We start from the raw sequence: 21,701 nt of genomic DNA on the forward strand, positions 1-21,701 counted from the left end.
TTCCTGAACAGTCGAATCAACAGTTAGACCAGACCAGAGTTACCCACCAGCATTCTACTTCATCTTCCTCTCCTCCTTCCTCTTCGCTTGACGGAACTGGTAAAACAAAAAACCAAGTTCCTAAGGAGAAGAAGGAAAAGAAGAAGAAAGAGAAGAAGAAGAAGGAGCCAAAAGCGACTGGGGGCAAACAAGTGGCGTCTGATAGAAATCCACACACAGCACTGACTAGGCCTAAATCGCCATGTGTCATATGCAAGGGAGACCACTTCCACAGAGATTGTCCCTGCATCCCTCGGATACTAAGGGACTAGTCTCCCCGTTTGCACAATTCGGTGGCGTCAAGCTCTGATAGCCATGTTGACAGCACACCGTCAACTAGTGAAAGTGAAGCCACAGGACAGAGAGGGAAAGCTAGATTTCCCTGCAAACTGTGTGAAGGCGACCATGCCATCCACCGTTGTCCCTTCTTAGACGAGGCTAAAAGAGTTTTGGAAGATCGCCCGATTTTACGAGCGCAACTTCCTCCTGGATATCAAAAACTCCTGCCAAGTCCTTCACTAGTTGAGAACCCGACTGGCCCGCCCAAGTGGTCAGCCGAAGCACCTATCATTGAAGATGAACCGTCTGGATCCATACCTGACGAAAATCAAAAGGTTGAGGCGGCAGTTGACCCGGTTTTTCCTTCAGAGGCTCTATCTTCGAATGATACCATCACAGAGGAGAATAAAGACGACACCGTCCAAATTCTCTTCATCAACACAGACTCCGATGAACAAGGGGGCAATTTGCCCATTCCTTTATCGCAGGAAGGAACTTCGTCAGAGTCATATCCGGCCGTCTATTCGGTCCCACCACCAAGCAACCTAGTTGTCTCGTTCGACTGGAACCAACTAGGCAGACCCCGTTTTCCAGCAAGCATACCATTCAGAATTATCGTTCAAATATACAGAATGGTAATGGCTGGCACTATTATTGATGAGGGGGCATCTGTGAGTATCCTTTCCTCTATTGCTTGGAAAGCGCTTGGTTCGCCAGCGCTTTTGCCTGAAATGAGAAATCTATCAGGCTTTGATAAAGGAACCAGTCGACCTTTAGGGATCCTCCCCAATGTGCCCATAACATTGAAAGGGAAGACCGTTCAAATGAACGTGATGGTCGTTCAAGGACCCTTGGATTATAACCTACTCCTTGGACGAAACTATATATATTGCATGGGAGCCATCGTTTCCTCACTCTTTAGAGTAATGTGTTTTCCGCATGAAGGAAGAGTGGTCAAGCTCGTGGACCGACTTTCATTTCCCGGATCACGCATCGCAAATAGTCATGTACCATCCCTAAATGGTCTCTTCACGCAAGAAGTGTCTCAACCCACGATCCGTCCTCTTGATGAGCGCGAGTAATCCGGGAGGATATGACTGGAACCCAGGGGGCATGCGTCCTGGTCTGCTTCGGCAGGAAAACTTTGGGTATAGGGTAGGTTTCCGCGGGATAATATGACTAGTCCGTACCCCGTCCGTGAGTGGAAGAGGGGTTGTTCTAGAATAATATTCTTTTGTCAAAGTTATGTGAGTTGGCGGGCATCGTCGCTCACCTTTGTTTATCTCGGTAGAAATCGCCGAAGAAGTGTTTCGTTTGAAAGATTAACAAAACAATCTTTGGGTGACCTGAAAGAGGTAGGCCTCTCTCGGTAAAACAATTGTTTTGCCGGACTAAAGTAGGGGTAACCTTGAAACTCTATTTTATACCTGGGGGCATGCAAACCTTTCAGAGTGCAAGCAAGGGGCGACTATTTATTTTTTAAATTTTTAGGTCCTCCCTTTAAACCTGTAGGTCTAACCCTTTAAACTCGTAGGATTAGTCGTTTCCGAACTTGCATAACGAAAGGATCCGGAGCAAAGCTTAGTGAGATGAAGCTCCATAAAAAATAGAATCTTGATGAGACACTCTTATCATATGACTGGGTTAATCGAGCAGTTTTAGCACACAATTCATGCTCGTTAAAAAATAAACGCAAGATCCGAACAGTTTTATCGTATAGTTCATGCTCGTTAAAAAATAAACATAAAATCGAGCAGTTTTAGCACACAGTTCATGCTCGTTAAAAAATAAACGCAAGATCCGAGCAGTTTTAGCACATAGTTCATGCTCGTTAAAAAATAAACATAAGGTTGAGCAAATGTTTCCACCCGCGTTTAAGCTCGTTAAAAAATGAACTATCCCGGTAAATAACCACTGTGAATGTAACATTATCAGCCATTAAAGCCTTGGTCGTGTTTGCACCATCACCTCCACTTTTCCATTGGCCGATCGTTCACCTCCATATGTTTGTTTACCCATTTTGAGGAATAGCTGCGAAGAGTGATTTCACTAGCCATCCTTGTGACACTGCCATGATTGGAAAATTCCAACCTGTACCTGGAATCAGCTGCTAACATGTTTCATCACTCGTTCCTCAAAAGACGAGTCTTCTTTAAGCTCTTTTCATTTGACTCGTAAAATATGAAAAGATTGCCGAGTCCTTGGCCTTCCAGCTCATTAAAGGGACAGGAAGCGCTATCCCTCCTCTAGATTTTAATCTTTTTGGACCTGAGGGATTATTGCACAAAAAGATCGAGCGCTTGTTTTATTCGGCTCGTTAAAACTATCGAAAACTCATCCCTTATGTATTGTTTTATACTTTTTCGGACCTAAGGGATTAGATGACGAAAAAGGACTTTTGGAGTTAACTTTATGTACCTTTTCAGACTCTCTAAAAATGAAAAGGACCGAGTTATCTTTGTCGTTAGACTCGTTAAAATCATTAAATAGCGACAAACTTGTCTTTAGACGAGAACGAGTTTCACTATCGCTAGGCTCGTTAAGACATAGCGATGGGCTTGCCCGAAGGGCAGGTTATAGAAAAAGCATATGTTATCCTCCTCAAGCTTGACAAAAATAAAGAGGTACTGGTCAGCAATGACTGGGGAAAATTGGGAGAAACTCAAGAAAACTTTGATGGTAGCAAGTCGCTCTTGAACATGACACTTTTCCTCCGTACCACAATCGGGTTGGGTTGTTTCATTCACTAGTCACATCACCATGGTCTCGCCATACAATCCATATTTGGGGTAATGCTACCGATCCATCGCATCAGTGTCGCCATATGTTCAAGAGAAGTCGTTCAGAAAAGTCAACCGTGTCCCATCCACTGCCGTACATTATCCTTCATCCTTTCATGACCGCCACCCTGAATCATATGTCACAGATCGTTTTCACCTCCATCAAAATCATTAGCTCCGTTCCGTGTCATTGATGTGGGATTCATTAAGGCCCTCCTTTGACGGATCGCTTCTTGTCGACATCAGCTCATTATCCAAGAAGTTGATCTAGGAACAACGCCTTCAGTACTTTGAAGCTTGCATGCCTCAATGGCAAGTTTCTCACTTCCGGCGACAGGTATACATCAATGACCTTCGACCGAAATATTTTGCGTGGTGTTCGACGCCAAGTCCTTTATTCACACCACGTGAATTGTACTGCAGTACCTTGAGGGTCATTATCATTATCGGTGATTCCTCTCGCGCTTGTTAACAGTTTACCTCATTGACCGGTAATCAAGCGATGTCTTTCCATGTTCGACTTCAGAACATTTCTCACATGGATCGACTTATACTTAGAGTGAAGATCAAACGAGTTTGAAGACCCCGGATCTAGTTTCATCCATCCGGGCTGCGATATATATTCTGAAAAGATAAAGACATTGGCATGTACATCATTGTAGCAGATAATCATCCTACCCAAAGGATGATAATTTCATCAAAATTATCAGTCTACCATCAGACGATTGTCTGTTCTATGTACAGAAAAATGAATTTATAAAGCTGAGCATGGGAATGCCCGCCTCAGCTAGATCATGGAAGCAGTATGAAAAATAATGTATTGTATTGTATCTTATTACAGGTCTCCTCCCAGCATTGGATGAACTTCAGATCCTCCTGATAAAGCATTTCACCCGATAAACGGCCTCATACTTTAGGGGGCAACTGTTATAGACATTTTTGTGCCTTACAGCTATAAGCATGAAATGTCCATAATCTAAGGGATCCAAAGTCCCTAAACATGTTGTTCCTACCCCTAGAGGAACAAGGCTAACAAACCACAGCAATTCACGGAAGTTCTCCACCAGAAACTGCTCAAAAACAAGTCAATTCAGGATCAATTCAATGGCTCCACTAGCTGTCTGCGCTGAAATGCAAAGTCAACACTGGCTACCTGCACTGCAACGCAGGTAGAAGCACTACCAGGGTGCGCTGAGCGAGAGTTGACAAATGGCAAGTTCATTCCAAGAGGTGTCAAGACCCAGGAAGCTTCCAGAATCTTCCTCAATGACACTTGCCTCAGTGAATTCGACTAGTGATGAGTAAGAGGTTCCCAATCTCCAAGTGGAAGCAAGAACCTCCAAGTGGAATCAAGAACTGACAGAGGGAGAGGACACTAGTCAGATCTCAAGCTGACTCATCCTCTCTCCAAACATCTATATATGGATCTCTCCTCCATGAGATCTAGAGGCTGGAATTTTGTTATTGCAAAGAATTGTTGTTGGTTTGAGATTGGAATCATTGGGTGCTTAATGCTTTGAAGGGGGTGAAGATAGGAATTCCATTTGCTGGGAAGGAGATGCTGGATTAAAGCCCTCTGGGTTGTATCTCTTCCTGAACCTTGTTATTCATCAATAAAGCTATCTTGGTTTCTCCTATATACTGATGTATCTTTGATGTATGATTGCATTAGTATGTTTAGTTTATTTCTAATCCTGAACTAGTTATGAATATGAATCTATGTCTTTGTGTAGTGTTCTCTTCTTGTGATCTTGCAGAAACCTCTTGAAGCTGGGCGAGCGAGAAAGCAAGTAGCTGGGAACTCCCAAAGAGAAGAGGAACTGGATCGAGGGACAAACGGAAGACACCGGTTAGTCCATCCATCTCTCTTCATTCTTAATTCATAAAGGAAGAATACTAGAATAGTTGTCTCTGTTTGTTGCTAAGGCACTGTCACACCTTAGGTGGATAGGATCGTCCTGCATAGGCATTTTTCCCCACAACAATTAGGCATTTCCTGCTTTGATTTCAATTCTACAATTTCATTTCAACAAGTGTAGACTAGACCTTTCCTGCTTTCATTTCAATTCTGCAATTTCATTTCAGCAAAAGTAGAGTAGATATCTCCTGCTTTCATTTCAATTCTGCAATTTTCATTTCAGCAAGGTTTATTTTATTTAGCTACAATTTCCTGTTCAATCCATTTCACTTTTTGCAGGTACAAGTAGTAAAAGAAACACAAAAATACAAAAACGAGATTTCCTTTCATGCCTCATAGGAATAGAGATAATTTAGGAAAAAAATTTCCCAACACCCCCACTCCTTCACACAGCCAATCTTCTCTCTTCTTCAATGGATATGATCAAGATGAACCCGTAGGTGGACAGCAAGACATATTTGAAGAACCTATAGGGGAGAAGAAGAAGAAAACATTCCTCTGGAGCCCATGGCTGAAAACGGAAATGTTGGGAGCAGTACCTTTTCTTCCAACTCATCCCTTAGAGGTGAATGTGAAAATCTGATGGAAGATTTCAAGAGCGAGATGACGCAGATGCTTGCCATGCAAATGGATACCTTGCAGATCCAAAGGAAGCAAGTGGAAGCCGAGAAGTCTTTGGCCATCTTTTGTCCCAGGTTCACTAGAAATCATCCTAGGAACGAATGTCCATTGCACTCCATAGAAGTGTATTTTGTTTGTGAAAAAGACCATCCTATGAACCAGTGCCCTTCCTTGCCCAGAATTAAAGCTGTATATCATAGGGCCAAAGGCACCACTGAACCACTCTATTTCATGAACCAAAGGAGGCCACATGTACCCAAACCATACCAATAGGGGATGCAAGGGACATCTCAGGCATACTACAACCCCAACCAAGTCACATTCATACCTTCTTGGGGTCCCCCTACTCATCCTTCCTGGTCCACACCCCCTCCTTGGTCATATCCTCCTCAATATCATGCTCAACCAGCTACTCATTCATTTCACTCCTATGCTCAGCCACAACCTCAGTGGAATACACCTCATCAGGGGTGGAGGCCCTAGTACAACACTCCTCCCACTCTTTTTCCTCCACCACCTACTCAACCATTGCCTCCTGCTCCACCAAGGCAACCCTAAATGCCTGCCCAGCCGAACCTGAACCTGAACAACAGACAGACCCAACAAGTATATAGTGGGGAACCACCATTTCCAAACCCACACATTGGAGTAGCTCAACCCAATTGTAAAGCTGAGGTACAACACTTCCAACCAACTCCTCTTGAGCTCAATGATATTCACCATACTTAGGAAGAGTATTGCAAAAAAGAGATTATATTGATATCATTGAAGGACCACATCCAGCAGAAGAAGATGCAAAAGAGAAAGTCAACGAACCATTCACTGCACTTGATAAAGAAAAGACAACAGTATTAGAGATCGAGAGAGCTCCCTCATGGCTACCATCAAATCCTCCATGTGTTCAAGAGAAGAATCAGCAAAAAGAAGAAGATATGAAGGTCATGGTAAAAGAAGACATAAAGAATGATCCAGATCAGTAGAAAGGCCAAGGACATCACAGCTGTATTGAGATATGGTTCCAGACGGTTACTAAGGTGCAGCATCACTCTCTTCCTCAACTATGTTTGATCCCTTCAAAGTCAAATCATTTGGTCTCTGAAATCCAGATACCTGTCAAAGCATGCATTTCAAGCCTCCACATCATTTTGTCTATCATCTCGATATGCACATGGCTCCATTGGAAGTATTCTTATACTTGAAAACAATTTTGTTTTTCAAGTAGGGTAGGGTAGAAAAAAGAAAAAAAAAAGGAAAAAATGAAAAATAAGAGAAAAACAAAAATCTAAGGTGAAAACCTCCTCGGAGGTGCCTCATATTGGCTCATTAATTGAAAACCTCCATGAGGCGGTCAATGGGTTAGAAAGAAGAGAAAAGAAAAAGGGAATAAGATTCCCAAGTGAAAACCTCCCTTGGAGACACCCAGGGCAGGCAATTAGGGTGAAAACCTCCTTGAGGCGCCCTAGCTATCTTCAAAAAAAAAAGAGAGAGAAAAAGAAAAAAAAATGAATTTACAATTGTATTGCAGGGGTGCAGGAGGACTTTAGGAAACAACAACAGGTGATAAGAAAGCTCTGAAACCAATAACAGCACCTATCCTACCTTCCCTCACCCTTCTCCATCATTCTTGACATTCTTTCCACCTCACTGTGCTTCTTTTCTAAAAACTGTGTTTTCTACAAGAGGCTCCTGTAGAAATTACAGAGAGCTAGAAATGGACTTCAAAAGCAGTTTGGGGAATAGGGAAGCTTCATAAAGGGTTTATAAATCCCCCTGCAATCTTCAAACCTCTCTCCCATCAATTCCAAGTCTGCATTACAGCCCAAGCTCATTTTTTCTTACTGTGCAAAAACTGCAGAATGCTTTGATACAAAAATACATAGAGCAAAAATTTGTTTTTTCCCTAACTTGAAAACCGTGCATCCATTTAAAAAACTATTTCATGGGGAGTTGTATAGGGATGATGGCAACATGCCCAAGAAATTTCAGTGAATTCTAGTGCACGGTTTCCAAGAAATCAGCCTCCATCACCTTCAGCCATTTTTTCATTTTCTCCATATCCATCCATCCATTTAAAAACCTGTTTCATGGGGATATGCATATCGGTGATAGTAACCTGCCGAAGCAATTTCAGCCAATTCCAGTGCACGGTTTCCATGAAATTGACCTCTATCACCTTCAGCCATTTTCAGATTTTTTCGAAATCTGTGCATCCATTGACCTCAATTTTTCTATGGGAGGTGCATAATGACGATGGAAACATGCTCAAAAATTTTCAAGTCAATCCAGTCTACCGTTTGGGAGCTATGGACAAAACAAGTCACTGTCCTGCAAAAATCTAGCATCAACAGCATGAGGGTGCAAATCTGAAGGTTGGAGCAGACTCCTGAAGATCAAATCCAGCCAGAAAGGAACCTACACAAAGCACAGCTACATATCAGCAACCAGACAAGCATGTATCCACAGAAACATAGGCATGCAACAGAAGGAAAGGCCACATCACTTCACAGCAAACGCATTCGACTTCCAGGTAAGTGACTAAACCCGTTCCTCTATTGCATGAATGTAATTTAAAAACTGCATGGACAGTGAGATGGTTATGATTAAACAAGATTGGTGGCTAGCTAATTGGCCACCCTCATCCAGTTCAGACAACACCTTGTCTAGTTCTACAACGCTCAGCCAGAAATCATACAACATGCGTGTCTAGTCAACTCACAGGAAATCTAAAAAAACAAGTAGTGGCAGATGTTTTGAACTCCAGTGCAGATAATGGGAAGTGATTACAGGCAGAAAGCATAAAGTCTCATGATGGCACTATAGTAGGGACCAACAATCCAAATAATGCTAATGCATATTTTTGCCAACTCACCATTAGCGAAAATATTTCACAGAAAACATAAGTACTCTGCCTCGAACTCATTCACCACCTTTGTTTCCAGTTTATCATCATCCCTGCAGCTACAACAAGCTCTATACCACCTCCATAGCCTCGAAACCACCGTTCTCTGTCATTCCTACTATCGACATTCTACAGGAAGCTGTAACAGTTCTACAGGAAGGCCAGTGAGCAGCTCTGTAGAGGAAAATTCGGGATTTTATGTCAATTTCGAGCTTGAAAAGAGGTAGGCTCAGGAAATTGGTCTGCATATGATATATTTATATAAGGTGGTGGATTATAAAACATAGTATTGGGTTCAAAAAAGCAAAGTGAAGCTTAAAAGTTTGCCTGTATTTTTCTGAGTTCTACACAGTCTCCCCATTTTCTTCTCTGCATTCAAAGTCCGTCTTCTTCTTCCTCACATTCTACTGTAAAGGAAAAAGGATGCAACCATAGAAACCAACCTGTGAAAAAAACCGAATTTGCAAGTCTGTCTACTCTCTGAAGAAAAAACCCTGTGTTATTTATTCTCTGCTTTGAAAAAAATAAATAAATAAATAAAATAAAAATAAAAATTTGATCTTTTCCAAAAGTCGAGAATCAAATTTAGGTTAAAAACAATTTGGAAAAGGAGAGAAATTGCAAAATTGATGTGGTGGAAAGAAGAACATGAGAAATTCCCTCTTTAGTTTCAAAAAGGCAAACATCAACTATTCCTCTGTTTCCAGTTTTGAAAGTTGCTACCTTATTCCTCACCTGGGCGTTTTCAGAGGTCACTAAACACCATGCTAGGAGGTTTTATGAGAAAGGAACCTTTCAAATCCAACCAATTGCATCAGCACCCTCAGGTGGTGGCCCTCTTCACCAGGGAAAATTGGATGATTTTCTTTAAAAGAATTCATGGATATGACGAGGAGGTGATAGAAGAATTTTTATTGTCTTTAAAACCTCATTCAAAAACCCATACCACAGTTAGTTTCAAGGGTCTAACCATAGAACTTACACTAGAGTTTATCAGCAGGATTACAAGCCTCCCAAGAACACCTTCATAGCCTGGGAGACTTTTAGAAATATAGTAGGGGAGGATGAGGAGGAAGTGGAAAAAGAGGAAAAGACCAAAATAGAGAAAGAAGAACTTGAAACAGAGAAGGAAATCAAAACAGAAGATGAGAAGGAAGAACCTGAAACAGAGAAGAAAAAAACTAAAGCAGAGAAGGCAGAAACTAAATAAGATGAGAAGAAAACCAAAACAGAGCTTGAGCAAGCAAAGATAACAAAGGCAAAGAAGACAAAAGAAGAGGAAAAAGAGGAAGAAGAAAGCCAACAATGGGAGGAGGTGGATAGAAAGGCGGAATTCCATGACAAAGAGGAGGATATCACATCAAAAGCATGGGATGTGAGGGAATCCATCAGAGCCATCAAGGATGAAGAGATAGATTAGTTGCTCAGAGGATGAGCAACACCTTTAGTAGGGGGTGATGATGAGCCCGAGAAATGGGTAATTATATGGGCTCATTTTTCCTCTTATTTTGACTTAATCCACCATTATCATTATTTTATTGCATGTTTTTTATTATATTTATGCTAATAGACTGAATTGGGTTAGTCATTATGCCAAGAATTCTAATTTGTGCTTTATGTAAATTTTTGGTCAATTTTGAGACAAAATCAAAGGTTTAATGGGCATTTGGCAGCCAAATTCGAGGAAGAACAAGGGAGAGGATTTGTAGGAGAGTTACCCCTTCATTTATGAACCCTTACCTCTAATTCTCCATCAAAAACTCGGAGCACAAGCAACCACATTGACGATTCCAAGGGGCAGCCGAGCAAGTCAAGTAGGACTGTTGTTATCTTCAGTTCTAGGAAGCTGAGTTCCTTAATTTTAGGAGGACTGTTGGGAGTCCCCATTGGTATAAATAAGAAGGCTTAAGGCCTTAGTATTTTTAGTTATATTTTAGCCATTTGATAGTCTATTTTCGCGCCTTAGTGCAGCACTTGTATTCAGCTCATTTTCGAGCTCCTTTTGCAGACAGTTTTGTGATGTAATATTATTTTTTGATCAATGAAAATGAATCCAGCCTTGAACCAGCTCTGATCTTTCTTAGGAGGCTGTAGCTCTTGGGGTTGGGCCCAACCTAAGTGCCCAGCACCTCCTTTGTATATTTATATGTTCTTTTCTGGCATTCATGAAATAATTTATGTTGTTTTGGTTAAATCTTGCTTTGTTACTTAGCTTGTTTCTGATTATTAGAATAGTTTTTCTTGCCTCAGGTTGATTAGTTAGTTTGCTGCAATAATAGAAAATGATCCACAAAAAGGCTACCAAGCAGGCCTTGATCTCCTTTCTCCCTCCTTGGGACCATGAATTGAGACCAAGGCACTCTTGCTGCCACCAAAACATTGTTTTGCTTCCCAATGCAATTGCTAGTGTGAGATTTCAAGTTGGAGAAGTTGATATCAGTTGTATTTACATGCTTATATTTTTCCTTGATCATTTTCCATAGCTTTCTTGCATAACTTCCTGTCCATAAAGTTCTGTTCAGCACTTTTCTAGTTTTTAGGTCAGAATTAGGTTAAAATAGGTAAAACTCTGTTTTTTTAGTTCTTACTTGGGTTAGTTTTCAGAAGTAGGTGTGCAGCTCACTTGAAAAATGTTCCAACTTATCATCCCTTCATCACCCAACCTGCTCCAGTCCATCTCTCAAGATTTTCTCCACTCATTCACCACACTTTCCCAAACAGCCCTAATTTCTACGTTTTTGTGCAAAATCACTTTCTTATCCTTTGAACCAATCCAACCATCTCCTTCATGTTTGATCTTCATTGACAGAGTCCTAGACCCTCTAACACCCTCATCCAACCTTCATTTCCTTTTTCCCACCATTTTTCCACCTCCAAACCTTCAAAAATCACTTTCGGCCTCTTCCTGTAGAACTTCCTATAGATCCCCTGCAGACTTCCTATAGAAGTTCATGCGAGCGATTTTTCAAAGTCTAATCGCAATGGAATTCTCCAAAAGGGTGTTAGGGACTCCTTAGGTCCTCTCCACACCTTCCTCATCATCTGCAACAACCAACTCCATCTCCCTTCACCATCAAACCTCTGCACAGTCACAAATAGTTAAAACACAAACATAATAATTCTGCATAAAATTGCTGAAAAGTACAAAAAGATGGTTCTTCCACATTTTCCTTCGGAAGTAACTTGAGTACATGTATTTTACCTTGACAGTAGTCCATGTCATCCATTTCAGTAGTTTCAACTCTTTTTCTGGCAAAAGTAGGGTTAGTGGGTAAAACTAGGGTTTGCTAGGGTTTGCATTTCCTCTTAGTTTTCATCTTCTTTCTGTAAGTAGAATAGCCTCCTTTGAGTTAGCTTTCTTCCATCACAGCTAAAAGCTTCTTTTGAGAACTCATAGAAGTTGGCTTAAGCTCCTAGCGAACTTGTGATAGTTGATCAAGTGACAGCATGCAGTAAGAGCTAGTACTTGTGCATACAGCACCATCGCTTCCAAGTTTGCTACGAACTATCAGGTTGATAAAAGTAAAGAAGGGAGCCCTAGGAGTTGAAAAATTATTGCTGCAATACTGGAGCTCACCATTTGACATCAATGGCCTTCGACCAGAAGACTTTGTGTGGTGTTTGACATCAAATCATTTATTCACACCATGCAAAATGTATTGTGGTACCTTGAGGGTCATTATCGTTATCGGTGATTCCTCTTGCGTCTATTAATAGCTTACATCATTGGCTGACAATCAGATGATGTCTTTCCATTTTCTACTTCAAAACATCTATTCACATGGTTAGACTTGTACTTGAGCAAAAGATTGAATGAGATTGAAGAACCCGGAGCTATTTTCATCCATCCGGGCTGCGATATTTTCAGGAGTACTAAATCAAATGTATAATGGCCTTACAATCATGGTCAACCATTCATGGGTCTATATCTGTAGATGACTATATTTCTATATGTAATGAAAGTTTATAAGCTGAGCATGGGTATGCCTACCTCATCTAGTTCATGAGAAAAATTAAATTATCATGATATATGTATTGTAATTGATGCAGGTCACCTTCCATTTCAAAACCTACTCTCCTCGTGATAAAGCATTTCACCCAACATATATATTTATGACTTCATGTTTTAGGGGGAAACTATTACAGATCCATTTGAGCATATCAATTCCAACTTATAGATCGACACTATTAGGGCCCATCAACCCCTAGTGCAATTGTTACATGCCCTAAAGAAGTTAGTCTTCGGAATGCCTCACTTCCCAAGAAGTTCCATCACTGAAAACATCCAAAAACTACCTCTAAGAAGATCAGCGCAGATAGGCCTTCATTATGGTGTGCTACAATGCAAACCATACACTAACAAAGTGCTATTCAGCGCACTTAGTCCCTTTGGCCTGCGCTGAGCAAACTTGAGCAAATTTCCGTGAGGGTTTGAAGATTCCTTATCCATTGGAAGCCTCTATAAGTTTCTCAATGCCAACTACTCCTTTGAGTTCGCATTTGGATGAGAAAGGGAATTAGGAAACATCAATCCCCTATCCCTTCTCCCATGGAACTGATTTCTAAATTTATAAAGGCATTCATCATCACCATTGATGGCATAACCTCCTTCACTCACCTATAAATAGATCACTCATCTAAGAGATCAAGGGGCTGAAAAATATTGGGTTGTAAGGAGATGCTGGTGATATGAGATTAGAATTGAGTGAAAGTATTTTAGTAGTGTTGGAGTGTCTTGCTTGTCATGAGGTTAAGAAGGATTGAATTGGAAGGATGACACTGGATTGAGCTCATATGGGTTGTAATCTTTCCTCTGACCAATAAAGTTTTGAAGACTTTTTCCTTATGCTTGTGTTACATGTTAATGCTTTCATATGTATATCATGTTTTCGATTCCATGTTATTTATAAGCAATAGATCATTATTCCTTGATGGGTTTTTGTTTCTGTGATTGTGCAGGTACTTTCCAAGCGACTTAAGTAAGGAAAGGAGCAGCAAGATTGGTCAAGGGAGACAAGGAGCTAGCGAAAACTACAAGTAGATTTTTCTTCTCTTTTGTTTTATCTGTTGATTATAGAAAAGGTTAAGATTACTTTGTCTGTGGTTTCTAGACATGCTACTAGATCTAGATGGTTAGGTGTTTGTCCAAGAACACTAAATACTACCGAAACACTTGGGTCCTTACTTGCTACAGTGTGGCCCATTTTATGTACTTTTCTTCATATCTCCCAACAAGGTAAAATTATTCGTTGATGGCATCTCAGAAAGAATTCCAAGTGGGTGTTTCTGAAAAAACTGAGGGTTCCCTCTCATCCTTCTACTCACAGTAGGTTTCCCACGATTCCTTGACACAAGGGGCAGATTTGAGGAGTGAAAAAGCAATATTTTCCCTACTAGAAAAATCATGAACAGAAAAATATCCTTTAGGTTGGCTACTAAATGAAGATATGTCACCTGTGGGAAAATGCTAGAGGATCTAGAAAAAGTTGTCTATCATCTCATTCCTTTGTCACTTGAGGCCTTCTTCAAGCAATATTCTGAAAGGATATCCCACTCCCTCATCTTTCTTTTACTCCACCATGGGAGGTCATCAGGGTCAGTGAGGTTTATATTTCAAATGTTTAACTAGTTCAAGCCCTAACTCCTTATACCCAAACATTGTTGGGGACATGCACATAAAAATACAGAAAGAGAAGAAAACTCTGATACCACTGACCTAGATTTATGTTGGAACAAAACAAAATACTTGTAGGTTTTAACCCCATACAGAAATTATCGGCATACAAATTCTAAAAAAATAAAATAAACAATGGCGAGAGCATAAAACATAAAAAAAATATACATAGATATTTTCCCGTGGATCCCAAAATTGGGACTACCATATTGATTTTTCATTATATTCCTTTCAATGTTACAATACATATGTATACATGTTGAAGCATCCATTAGCCCTGGATTAGAACGTAACCATAGTTCACTTTACTAGATCTACAAAAATATTATGGATAGAAAACCATCATGCCCAAAACCATGTGCAGAAACCATGTACAAAACCATAGGTAGGTTCTCCCACCTAATATAGGGTCTAGAAAACAATTCCCCGGGGCACTTCCCCTGACCCCATAGAGGGGGGCTACCGCCCCCCTCAAATCTCCCAATAAGGGGAGGTTCCACCCCTCCTATGACCTCGTTGTTGCACCCGATGCAACCAACAGAGGAGCTTGCCTCCCCCCCTATTATGCCCAGCGAACAAATAGGGGGGACTATCAACCCCCTCTGAACCCCCCACCCCACCCCCCCCCCCGCGTGTTGGGCTTGTCATGGAGAGAATATAACACACACCCAACATTCTCCCACTTGTTGTTTTCTTTCCATAGGGGTCCATAGGAGATCTTAGTCATTGGTCCAACCCTGCAATGCCAATTTTGTCTCTAAACCAAGAGAACTTCTTAGTGCTCATGGGCTTTGTCAATGCATGTATAGTATTCTTCAAAGTGTCCACCTTTTCCAGCAACACCTTTTTGTCCTCAACCATATTGATCTGAACTTAAACGAGAATGCAACAACTTACAAATATAATCATAAACATAGAGATGTAGGAGAAAAACACTTCATTTCATTAATAAAAAAAATATTGTATTATGCTTACAAATATAATGGAAATAAGATAGCTTGGGTGATGGTAGCTTATCTCTAATAAGAGATGTGGAGGCTACATGCCTATGAACTATGTTACAATGAGGCTCAAGGGTCTATTTATTATTGGAAAACATGAGAAAACCCTAAACAGCTAAAACCCTAACCTTAGGAGATGTAACACCAAGAGTTTGTGGGCCCTATTTGGGTTAGTTGGGCAGCCAACTTCTTGGGGTCGTAACTTGGTCATATTATTTCTATTTTGCACGTACAATAACTTCTTGGAAATTTATCTCTGATTACTATAGGGTTTGTCGCAGGCCCTTGTCTATGGTTATGGACCTACAGCAGACCCAAAAAAGCATCGTTTAGAGTGTCAAAACTGCTTGGAAAGCTTAGGACCCTAAAAAGTACTAAAAATAGTAAATGATGAAATTAACAAGGAAACATATGAAATTGGGTGGAGGATCTAGGTGGAATAGGTGGGTGGCCACCAATATCCACTTGGATCATCCCCTCCGTTAGGAATAAATGGTCCCCATTATGTGTAGAGCCTCCATGAGGTGAGGAACTTTTTGTTGAACCTGGTCCTTGGTGAAGGCGTTGGCCTGCTTTGACAACTCGATATAGTTGTATCCTATGTTGGCGAGTGTTCTTGATCTCTGTGTCCGTGATTTCATCATTTGTGGCATGTTCCATTCAATCCGAGCTGACCTTCGTTGGTGTGAGTTGTTCGGCAATCTTAGATGTGTCCAACAATGGTGGAAAGTATGGATGAAGTCAATCTATATTGAACATGGGGTGCAGACTAAGGAATGGTGGGATGCTGAGCTCGGAGATGTTGTCACCGACAATCTTGGTGATGGTATATGGCCCATATGGTAGCAGGTGAAGCTTGCAATGGGGTCCAACAAGGTGCTCCTTCTACAAATGTAGCCCAAGTTTGTCACGCACCTTGAACTTATGTGGCACTCGATGCTGATCATGGTGTTTCTTGTACTTAGCATTGGCTTTGTCCAATATATTATGCACCTATTGGCGGATGTGTTGAATGTGATAAATGAAGTTGTTAGCCCTTTCATCTTCGGAATGAATGTGAGATGAATCTACCTAGGTTCCTACAAATTGTATGAACACATCAATGGGGCATAATGGCTAAAATCCTAGCCCTACCTAAAAGGGGTTGTGGCCTATTGAGCTATGGAGAGATTTGTTGAATTTGTGTTGTAAATTGGGGAGACTTTCATCCCATGTGTGTGGATTGTTTGAGTTGTAGATGGGAAAAATATGTATGATCATCCTATTGACAACCTATGTTTGGCCATCAGTTTGGGGATGGAAATCTGTGGACTTAGTAAGTTTTGTATCCATCATCAACCAAAGAATTGACCAAAATGCACTCAGGAATTTGTTGTCCCGATATGATACAATGGACTATGCGATCCCAAAGTGTACCCATACTCACTCAAAGAAGAGCTTAGCAATGGTCATTGTTATGATACTCTTGTTTGTAGGCCTCCATGATTGCCATATTAGAGACTGTATCGACAATCATGAATATGCAATTGTTGACGTGCTTAGTAGAAGGAAGGCCTGACCTGTAATCCATGGAGACAGGTTCCCAAGGCTAGCTAGGAGTAGGTAGAGGAGTATACATGGCTTACTTATTGATGGTTTCTTTGGTAATGGCGTAGGCAGTGCAGAATCTAATGTACTTCCCAAAATGATGATGAAGTTTTGGCCAATAAAAATACTTCTGCAATACTGCCACTATTTTCTCCATTCTGAAATGTCCAACAATCCAACAGTAGTATGCCTGCAAAATCATCTTGGCACGCTCACTTGAAGGAACATATATGTGTTTCAGGTTGCATAAGTACATCTTGAAGGTGAAAATTTGGATCTTTCTTCCCTTCCAGGATTGTCTGGTATATGCTATCAAATTCTAGATCGCTCTTGTAAAGATGTAGCCACCCTGATGTCTCGTGCCCACAAGAGTCAAGCACAGTGATCATCGCCATGATCGATGGTTGGCCGAGGAAATCAACAACATTATTCGTGCTACCCTTCTTATACTTAATGTTCAAAATGGAACTATTGAAAATAGGTGGACCATTTATGATGGCAATCATTCTACAACTTCCCTTGTGTTTGTATGAACGATAGAGGTTGGTGGTCTGTGTGGATGACAGTTTCCTTCCCTAGAATGTAATGCTTCCATTGATGGAAGGCCTGCATAATGGAATACATTTATTTATCATAAGTGGGGTACTTTCGGAATGTGTCTGAAAGTGTCTTACTATGGTAAGCCACTCGATGCCCATGTTGAGTAAGAACTACACCAATAGCATAGTTAGAGGCATATGTCTCAATCTCAAATGGTTGTTGCAAGTTTGGTAATGTGAGCACTGGTGCAGAATAAATTTGATTATTCTACTCGGTTAATGCTTGTTGTTGGGTTTCTGACCAAAAAATAATTCCTTTCACTTTTCCCTTAGTGACTTGACTTAAAGGCCAAGTGATATGAGGAAACGCCAACACGAACATACTATAGAGATTGGAAATACCCAAAAAGTTGAGGAGCTCTGCTAGAGTGGTTGGGTTGGCTAATCTTGAATGACTTGTATTTCAGATGGGTCCACATGTACACCCTACTCATCAATGATGTACCCTAGATATTGAACCTGGGTCAGGCCAAAGGTGCATTTCTCCATGTTAGCACATAGCTTGTGTTGGTGCGGGGTTTAAAGGACCTATTGAATATGGTGGAGGTGCTCCTCCTAAATATGGCTGAAGATCAAGATGTCATATAAATACACTACCACGAATGCATTGGTGAAGGGTCTGAAGATGTCATCCATCAATCTCATGAAGGTTGCAATGGCATTCATTAATCTGAACGACATGAACAACCATTCAAAAATACCATCCTTGGATTTGAATGTAGTCTTCCACACATCAAAGGGTTCGATAGGAACCTGGTGATAACCTGAATTTAAGTAAATATTGCTGAAATATTTGGCCCCCTTGAGCTAGTCTAGAAGGTCATAAATCTGCAGGATTGGGTACTTATTCTGGATAGTGATCATGTTCAACACTTGATAGTCAATATAGAGCATCCAATTCTAGCCCTTGTTTTATGCCAATAAAACCAGCCTCACACAAGGTGATGAGCTTGGCCCAATGTGCCCTTTCTTCAATAGTTCCTAAATCTGCCTCTTTATCTCATCATCCTCCAAAATAGAGCTTTGATAGAGAGGTCCATTAGGAAGCGGTGCACCCAAGGTCAGATTGATGGAGTTCTTGACCTGACAATACAGAGGTACCCCTATGGGTGAGGCGAAAATACCCCTATACTCCTCCATGACCTCGTCCATCTGTTGTTGTTGTGCAGAGGAGCCCTGCCTAGAAGCTGTGGCCATAACCTTATTCTTGCCCTCGGGGTGAATCATAAGGAAAAAAATTCTTGGTTTGGGAAATGATCTTAATGCACTGCTTTGCAATGATCAAGGAGATAGTGGTAAGAGGGTCTACCTCCGGTATCCTGTACAACTTATTAGCTAAATTAATAATCATAGAACAAGGTATAAAATAATATACAACATGTCTCTTCCACAAGTATGGTTGTCCTAACAATACATCAAAAACTTCAAGAGGATAAATATCACACAGTACCTCATCCGTGGAGGGCTTGATGCTATAGGGAAGGCGACACTGCTGGCTGACATGAAGATCTCGTCCTTGGTGAAGCCACCCGATGGTGTGTGGTTGTGGACTTTCTATAGTCTTTAGGCCCAGTCACTTCATAACCTCTACTGAAATGAGGTTCTTTTGGCTCCCAATATCAAAAATGAATTGTAGCGGAGAACCCTTCACCCACATCTGTGACTAGAAGAGGAATTCCCCCTCCTCTAGATCTTTAGGCTCAATCTTCTGAATCTTGGTGGTGGCCATAGTGGCATTGGGCACTACATCAATGATCTGCTTCCCTTTGTCAGTTCCCTTATCGGGTTTTGATTTAGAGTGGGAACTTGCATCTGATTCGAAAACCTTTAGCCCGACCACCAGTGACCGCTTGGCTCGAGTGTCACTTGTATTGTGCATGGAGATCTTATGTAATTCACACCATTTTTGCATGTCCTTGTTTTTCTTCGGGGTTTTGTTCTTTGCTCTTGGCTTTCATGAGATATCCTGGGTAGTGTCGCCTTGGCTTAGTCCTTTGTTCTATGGTTTTGGGGTGCCTTTTCCTTTGGATTTGCAAATCCAAATTCCTACTTCTTTTGCTTAAACTTCTGCTCAGTCTTGACAGCATACCAATATGGTGTGTCGAGCGAGGAAATGTCTAGGAACTTCATCTCATCCTAGATGTACTTGTGTAGATAGTCATGGTACTTGAGCATGAAATTTCGCTCATTATCCTTGATATCCAGCTTCATGCAAAGGGTATGGAAAGCATTTGTGAACTCTGGCACATCTTGGTCCCTTCCCTGCCATAGGATGGTCCACTTTATGTATTTGTCTTCATAGCTTCTGACAGGGTAATTTGTTCCTTGATGGCATCTCAGAATTAATTCCAAGTGGGTACGGCTGAAAACAACGAGGGTTTACTCTCGTCCTTTTCTTCACAGTAGGTTTCCCACCAATCCTTGACGTGTGGGGTGGCTTTAAGAAGTGCAAAATTAATCTTTTCCCAATTGGAAAAGCCATGAACTAAAAAAATAACCTTCCAATAGATTTAAACATTTATCTATGGCGTCTACATCTATCAGGCCTTTGAATATGGAATATCAAAGTTAACTTCTACCTTAAAAGTAGTGGCGCCTCCAAAGTGGCCGCTGGATGAAGATGCATCTCCTGTGGGTAGCTGCCAAAGGATTTGGGAAAAGATATCCATCATCGCATTCCTCTATCGCTCAAGGGATTCCTAGAGAAAAAATTTTAAAGGATCTCCTACCCCCTCGTCTTTCCTTTCTTCTGCCATGGGAGGTCGTCGGGTCTTGTGAGGCTGATCTTGCAATGGTTCAACAAGATCAAGTCCTAACTCCTTATACCCTGACCTCATTGGGGACATGAAAAGAAAAATAGAGAAAGAGAAACCCACTTTGATACCACTCATTTGAACTTAAACAAGAACGCAACAACTTACGGATATAATTATAAACAAAGAGATGCAGTAGAAAAACACTTCATTTCATTAATAGAAAATTATTGAACTATGCCTACAAACAGAATGGAAATAAGATAGCTTGGGTGATGGTAGCCTATTTATGAAATAGATATGGTGACTACATGCCTTTGAATTATGTTTCAATAAGGCTCAAGGGCCTATTTATTATTGGGAAACATGAGAAAACCCTAAAAAACCAAAACCCTAACCCCAAGAGATGTAAAACTAAGAGTTTGTGGGCCAGTTGAGGTTAGTTGGGCAACCAACTTCTTGGGCTCATAACTTGGTCATATTATCTCTGCTTGGAATGTACAATACCTTGTTGGAAAGGTCTCTCTGAGTGCTATAGGTTTTGTTGTATTCACCTACCTATGGCCACAGGCTTATTGCGGACCCCAAAAAAGCATCGTTTATGGGGTCAAAACTGCTCTGGAAGTTCAGGACCCGAAAAACTACTAAAAATAGTAAATGCTCAAATGAACAAGGAAACAAATGAAACTGACTGAGCGGTCTAGGTGGAATAGGCAGGTGGCCACCGATATCCACCTGGATCACATATCGCTTACAAAGTGATATTGAACATCAATGTGCTTTGTATTTGAATGATAAGTAAGGTTCTTTGCCAAGAAAATTGTACTTTTGTTTTCACAGTCTATCCTTATAGCTCAATGTACTAACCCCATACTTGAACACAATATATGCAACCAAATTGCTTCCTTTCTTGCATGAATGGTTGCCATGTAGTCTACCTCTGTAGTTGAAAGTGCCACTACAGACTGTCTCTTTCTCATCTAATTGATTGCACCTCCAAATAGGTTAAACACATACCCACTTGTAGATCTTCTATGATCTAGATCTTCAGCCTAATCTGCATCAACAAATCCATGAATGTCCAAAACTATATCCAATCCTGGTCTTCCTTGGTAGCACCGACCATAATCATAATGCCATGCAAATACTTAAAACCTCGCTTCACTACTATCCAAACCTCCTTCCCTGGTTTTGACATAAAACTGCTCAATACTCCCATTTCATGTGCAATGTTTGGTCTAGTACAAACCATTACATACATCAAGATACCGACTGCACTTGCGTATGGAACATGAGACATGTCCTCTTCCTCTTCTTTTGCATTTGGACATTGTTCAATAGAGAACTTTACACTAACAGGAATAGGAACCTTTACCTGTTTACTATCCTCCATATTAAACCTCTGCAATTTTGTCTCGACATACTTCCTCTCATTTAACTAAAGCTTCCTTTTGTCTGATCGCATTTAATTTCCATGCCCAAAATATAGTTTGCAACACTAATATATTTCATGTCGAATTTGGAGGACAATTTGGTCTTTAGTTCCTAGAT

The sequence above is a fragment of the Pinus tabuliformis genome, chromosome 5_1 (genome assembly GCF_031772625.1).
Source record: "Pinus tabuliformis cultivar Carrire ecotype Pingquan chromosome 5_1, CPIR1, whole genome shotgun sequence".
Classification (NCBI taxonomy): domain Eukaryota; kingdom Viridiplantae; phylum Streptophyta; class Pinopsida; order Pinales; family Pinaceae; genus Pinus; species Pinus tabuliformis.